Below are 6,945 nucleotides of genomic sequence, written 5' to 3' on the forward strand. Positions count from 1 at the left end.
AATCAGTCCACCAGCACTCCACACACGCTTTGTGTTTATCTGCACAGTTTGGTCTTTTATCGTGGCAATCGTTCATGCCAGGCTGTCGGAACCCAATACATGTTTCCAGTAGGTCCAATAGACTGGAAGAGCAACCGTTTGTCCTTGAAACAGAACACACACACACACGTACACACACACACCAACATGTACACACAGACAGACAGAGGGCACGGACGCACGGCTGCACAGACAGACAGAGGGCACGGACGCACGGCTGCACAGACACCCATTGGCCCAGCGGCTCACGGATGACTCACACACACCACATCACTCGCTGCTCAACCTGACAACAAGCACCACTATTTGGCGTTTTGATTGGTTGTTTTTGTGGCGCTGTGCCAATTATTTACTACTGAATGCAAACGTATTCACTATAAATAATAACGTTTTTATCTGTGATGAAATAGAATATGTAGATATGGTGGGCTCATGCATGAAACTCTGTCATGTATGTGTGTGTGTTTAATGCAAATGCCCTGGGCTAATATGGAATCTGGGTCCTGGTTCTCATTGCATTTTTAATGGCCGTCATGAGTTCAAGTATTGATCATCTTTTCAATTCTTTCTCTTCTTTCCCCGGACCCACGGGAGGCATGTCACTGAACCGCTCCAGTCTTCAACGGTTGGCGCGGAAGACAGCACAGCAAGGCCCGATCCGATTGGTAGACAGTGTTTGGGCTCCCGCCCTGTCTGACAGCATGCTAATGTTGAATAATAGATGGGTTCGACTGAGAGCTAAGCTGCATTTAAATCAATTATTCACCCGGCCTCCAACTTCTCAGTCTCCCTCCCTCTCCCTCTCCCCCCCCCTCCCTCCTTCCCTCCCTCCCTCCCTCTCCCCCCCCCCTCCTTCCCTCCCCCCCCCTCCCTCACCCCTCCCTTCCCTCCCTCTTGGCTGCTCTCTCGTTTTTCGTGGCGTGTCTTCGCTGTGTGAGCGATAGGCGTCCGGCCGTGTGGAGAAATCAGAGTATCCCTTATCGAGGCTGGAGGAGGCCTGTCACAGGGCCTCCTCTCCCCCTTATCGAGGCTGGAGGAGGCCTGTCACAGGGCCTCCTCTCCCCCTTATCGAGGCTGGAGGAGGCCTGTCACAGGGCCTCCTCTCCCCCTTATCGAGGCTGGAGGAGGCCTGTCACAGGGCCTCCTCTCCCCCTTATCGAGGCTGGAGGAGGCCTGTCACAGGGCCTCCTCTTCCCCTTATCGAGGCTGGAGGAGGCCTGTCACAGGGCCTCCTCTCCCCCTTATCGAGGCTGGAGGAGGCCTGTCACAGGGCCTCCTCTCCCCCTTATCAGAGGCTGGAGGAGGCCTGTCACAGGGCCTCCTCTCCCCCTTATCAGAGGCTGGAGGAGGCCTGTCACAGGGCCTCCTCTCCCCCTTATCGAGGCTGGAGGAGGCCTGTCACAGGGCCTCCTCTCCCCTTCATCGAGGCTGGAGGAGGCCTGTCACAGGGCCTCCTCTCCCCCTTATCGAGGCTGGAGGAGGCCTGTCACAGGGCCTCCTCTCCCCCTTATCGAGGCTGGAGGAGCACTGTCACAGGGCCTCCTCTCCCCCTTATCGAGGCTGGAGGAGGCCTGTCACAGGGCCTCCTCTCCCCCTTATCGAGGCTGGAGGAGGCCTGTCACAGGGCCTCCTCTCCCCCTTATCAGAGGATTCCACACGCTCCCTCCCGGCCTCTCCTCTGCCTCTCACTTCCCCCATCGTGTGTTTCTTCATCCAGACATTTTGCCACATCCCTCCACCTCCAGGTAGAAACATCTCCTCCATATCCCTCCACATCCAGGCAGAAACACCTCCTCCACCTCCAGGCAGAAACATCTCCTCCACACCCCACCACCTCCAGGCAGAAACATCTCCTCCACACCCCTCCACCTCCAGGCAGAAACATCTCCTCCACACCCCTCCACCTCCAGGCAGAAACATCTCCTCCATATCCCTCCACCTCCAGGCAGAAACATCTCCTCCACACCCCACCACCTCCAGGCAAAAACATCTCCTCCACACCCCACCACCTCCAGGCAGAAACATCTCCTCCACACCCCACCACCTCCAGGCAGAAACATCTCCTCCACACCCCACCACCTCCAGGCAGAAACATCTCCTCCACACCCCACCACCTCCAGGCAGAAACATCTCCTCCACACCCCTCCACCTCCAGGCAGAAACACCTCCTCCACACCCCTCCACCTCCAGGCAGAAACATCTCCTCCACACCCCACCACCTCCAGGCAGAAACACCTCCTCCACACCCCTCCACCTCCAGGCAGAAACACCTCCTCCACACCCCTCCACCTCCAGGCAGAAACACCTCCTCCACACCCCTCCACCTCCAGGCAGAAACACCTCCTCCACATCCAGGCAGAAACACCTCCTCCACACCCCTCCACCTCCAGGCAGAAACACCTCCTCCACATCCAGGCAGAAACACCTCCTCCACACCCCACCACCTCCAGGCAGAAACACCTCCTCCACACCCCTCCACCTCCAGGCAGAAACACCTCCTCCACATCCAGGCAGAAACACCTCCTCCACACCCCTCCACCTCCAGGCAGAAACACCTCCTCCACATCCAGGCAGAAACACCTCCTCCACACCCCACCACCTCCAGGCAGAAACACCTCCTCCACACCCCTCCACCTCCAGGCAGAAACACCTCCTCCACACCCCTCCACCTCCAGGCAGAAACACCTCCTCCACACCCCACCACCTCCAGGCAGAAACATCTCCTCCACACCCCTCCACCTCCAGGCAGAAACACCTCCTCCACACCCCTCCACCTCCAGGCAGAAACATCTCCTCCACACCCCACCACCTCCAGGCAGAAACATCTCCTCCACACCCCTCCACCTCCAGGCAGAAACACCTCCTCCACACCCCTCCACCTCCAGGCAGAAACATCTCCTCCACACCCCACCACCTCCAGGCAGAAACATCTCCTCCACACCCCTCCACCTCCAGGCAGAAACACCTCCTCCACACCCCTCCACCTCCAGGCAGAAACACCTCCTCCACACCCCACCACCTCCAGGCAGAAACACCTCCTCCACACCCCTCCACCTCCAGGCAGAAACACCTCCTCCACATCCAGGCAGAAACACCTCCTCCACACCCCTCCACCTCCAGGCAGAAACACCTCCTCCACATCCAGGCAGAAACACCTCCTCCACACCCCACCACGTCCAGGCAGAAACACCTCCTCCACACCCCTCCACCTCCAGGCAGAAACACCTCCTCCACATCCAGGCAGAAACACCTCCTCCACATCCAGGCAGAAACACCTCCTCCACATCCCTCCACCTCCAGGCAGAAACACCTCCTCCACACCCCTCCACCTCCAGGCAGAAACACTTCCTCCACATCCAGGCAGAAACACCTCCTCCACATCCCTCCACCTCCAGGCAGAAACACCTCCTCCACATCCCTCCACCTCCAGGCAGAAACACCTCCTCCACACCCCTCCACATCCAGGCAGAAACACCTCCTCCACACCCCTCCACCTCCAGGCAGAAACACTTCCTCCACATCCAGGCAGAAACACCTCCTCCACATCCCTCCACCTCCAGGCAGAAACATCTCCTTCTAACAAACTATTATTCTGTTATTGTACTCTAGGCCCAGGAAAACTTAAAGTTACAAAGATTTCATGCACCAACAGTCTTTGTCTTTGACCTCAGGTAGATACAGTCTAAGGGAGATTTACAGAGCTGTGGGTTGGTCCGGATGTGTATTTGAGGACCATTTGAAAACTAAATCTACTCACAGACACACACACATACACACACATATACACACACACATACACACACACAGTGACTCCTGGAGGACAAGGCAATAACAGAGCTTTATGATCCATGAAAGGGGCCTGATCACCAGCTGATCAGGTGAGTGATAGCTCCTGGTGCCGCCGGCCGGTCCTGGACGTCCACCTTCCCTCCTCCCCAGACCTCGTCCAGCCCCCAGCCCAGGACATCAGCCCCTCCAGGGGTCACCTCTGCGGCTGTGCTCCCCTCATGGACCAGGTCCAGGTCTGCTCGACAACTGGAACGGCCGAGCACCTTTGCACGTCTTTTTCTCTCTGTCCCTACCTCCCTTTCTCTCTCTCTCCCTCCTCCCTAACATTTTCTTCCTCTCTCTCCCACTCTCTCTCTCTCCCACTCTCTCTCCTTCCTCCCTCCCATTCTGTTTCTCATTGTTCCTCTCCCCCTCTCCTTTCCTCTCTGCTTAGTTACCCAGTGCCCTCCTCTTCTTCCTGGTGAGTCAGCCCCTCCCTACCCAGTGATCCCCCCCCCCCCTCCTGGATGTGTGGGTATGTGGTTCTGTTGGCTTCCTTAGCTCACGTGTCGTCCTTTGAAGCTGTGGATCTTATAAAGAGTGACAGAGGAGAGGTGGTGATACTGGTGATGTGGTGTGTGTGTGTGTATCAGTGTCTGTGTGTGTGAGTCTGTGAGTTTGTGTGTGTGTATCAGTTTGTGTATCTATGTGTGTATGTGTGTGTATCTGTGTGTCTGTGTGTATGTGCTAGTATGTGTGTTTCCATTCAGTAGTAATATACTGTCTGTCTGTGATTGTTTCATTCCAGCAGCAGTTTCTGTGATGTAGTGTTTCTCCGTCACGGCTAGTCCCGGTGCTTTCCCATGCCGTGTCGAGGTGGATGCAGCCCAGAGGGTGGTGTTGCTGTGTCCTCTGCTCTGCATCCTCCTGACCTGATAGAGCAGGCATGCTACAGCTCTTCTGTCAGTCCACAATGGTTGTGCGTGTGTACGTGTGCTGTCGGCGCCGTTGTCGTCGTCGTCGTCGTCATCATCATCATCAATTGTAGTCCCACAGTATCTCTGAAGGCTTGCCTTGATGGATGTCTGTGCTCCAAATGTGCTTCTCTCCCAGAGGATAATCTGGCAGCGCACGCACGCCCACCACCGTCTCACGAGCTGGGGGGAAGCAGAGCCCACCACCGTCTCACGAGCTGGGGGGAAGCAGAGCCCACCACCGTCTCACGAGCTGGGGGGAAGCAGAGCCCACCACCGTCTCACGAGCTGGGGGGAAGCAGAGCCCACCACCGTCTCACGAGCTGGGGGGAAGCAGAGCCCACCACCGTCTCACGAGCTGGGGGGAAGCAGAGCCCACCACCGTCTCACGAGCTGGGGGGAAGCAGAGCCCACCACCGTCTCACGAGCTGGGGGGAAGCAGAGCCCACCACCGTCTCACGAGCTGGGGGGAAGCAGAGCCCACCACCGTCTCACGAGCTGGGGGGAAGCAGAGCCCACCACCGTCTCACGAGCTGGGGGGAAGCAGAGCCCACCACCGTCTCACGAGCTGGGGGGAAGCAGAGCCCACCACCGTCTCCCGAGCTGGGGGGAAGCAGAGACTCAGATGCCTGCAGCCTCCAGCCTGCCCAGAGAAAAGAGCAAGGCATTTCCCCATCCTCTCCCTCCTCTCCCTCCTCCCCTTCCTCCCCATCCTCCCCCTCCTCTCCCTCCTCTCCCTCCTCCCCCTCCTCCCCCCCCCTCCCCCTCCTCCCCCTCCTCTCCCTCCTCCCCTTCCTCTCCCTCCTCCCCCCCCCTCTCCCTCCTCCCCCCCCTCTCCCTCCTCCCCTTCCTCCCCATCCTCCCCATCCTCCCCCTCCTCTCCCTCCTCTCCCTCCTCCCCCTCCTCCTCCTCTCCCTCCTCCCCTTCCTCCCCATCCTCCCCCTCCTCTCCCTCCTCTCCCTCCTCCCCCTCCTCCCCCCCCTCCCCCCTCCTCCCCCTCCTCTCCCTCCTCCCCTTCCTCTCCCTCCTCCCCCTCCTCCCCCCCCTCTCCCTCCTCCCCCTCCTCCCCCCCTCTCCCTCCTCCCCTTCCTCCCCATCCTCCCCCTCCTCTCCCTCCTCTCCCTCCTCCCCCTCCTCCTCCTCCTCCCCCTCCTCTCCCTCCTCCCCTTCCTCCCCATCCTCCCCCTCCTCTCCCTCCTCCCCCTCCTCCCCCCCCTCCCCCTCCTCCCCCTCCTCTCCCTCCTCCCCTTCCTCTCCCTCCTCCCCCTCCTCCCCCCCCTCTCCCTCCTCCCCCTGCTCTGCTAATGGCTCTCTCCCTGTCTGAGAAGACGCTCCAGGGTCCGGCCGAGCCCTGGTTTCAGAACCTCCGACAAGGTGAAACAGAAGAGGAATGTATGCCAGAGGCGGAGAGTATCTCGGTCGGTCCGTCGGTCGGTTGGCGTGACACAGCGTTTTCTCGTTTAAGTTCCTTTTCTGAACAACTACCAAGGGAAGTGATACTGTGTGTTTAGACGTCATCGCTGCAGAAAGTGCCAGACAGAAAGAGAATGATAATGAGAGGGTGTATCTCCAGGGTGTGTTGTTGTGAGACAGTCTGTGATAAGCGCGTACCACTGGCATGATTAATAGAAAACAGCAACACGGGCTGTAACGGACGCACAGGCCGCTTCAGTCTGATGTCAGCAATCCACACAGCGCTGCCCAAACAAACCTCACCAGGAGTCGCCACTGGCTCTCTGAAAGGTTGTTCATTCGCTCAAATACGTGATGACGTCAATACTAAAAGCCCAAAATGGGCCCAACTCAGGTTTGTGTGTGTGTGTTTGGGGGGGGGGCAGCAATAAAAACAGAGGTTGCCAAAGTGGAAAGCCGCTAGATTTGTCGCTAGCTTCTAGATTACATTTTTTTGTCGCTGGGGATGGCGAAAAGTCGCTAAATCTAGCGACTGGCAACACTGAATTCAAAGTCAAGACAGCGTTTAAAAACTCTAGATATCGATCTCTGCCTTCACAAAGGGTTGATGGCAGTCTTGAGCAGACAGAACCAAGCGTTAAAACCTGTGTTGATACAGCCTGCCTTCATATACTGCTTAAATTCCCTTCTGCAGCTTGTGATGTTCTAACCTTTTTGTCTATTTATACTCCTCCGCTGTTTGACTTGGGC

The sequence above is a fragment of the Hypomesus transpacificus genome, chromosome 17 (assembly GCF_021917145.1).
Source record: "Hypomesus transpacificus isolate Combined female chromosome 17, fHypTra1, whole genome shotgun sequence".
NCBI classification, from domain to species: Eukaryota; Metazoa; Chordata; class Actinopteri; order Osmeriformes; family Osmeridae; genus Hypomesus; species Hypomesus transpacificus.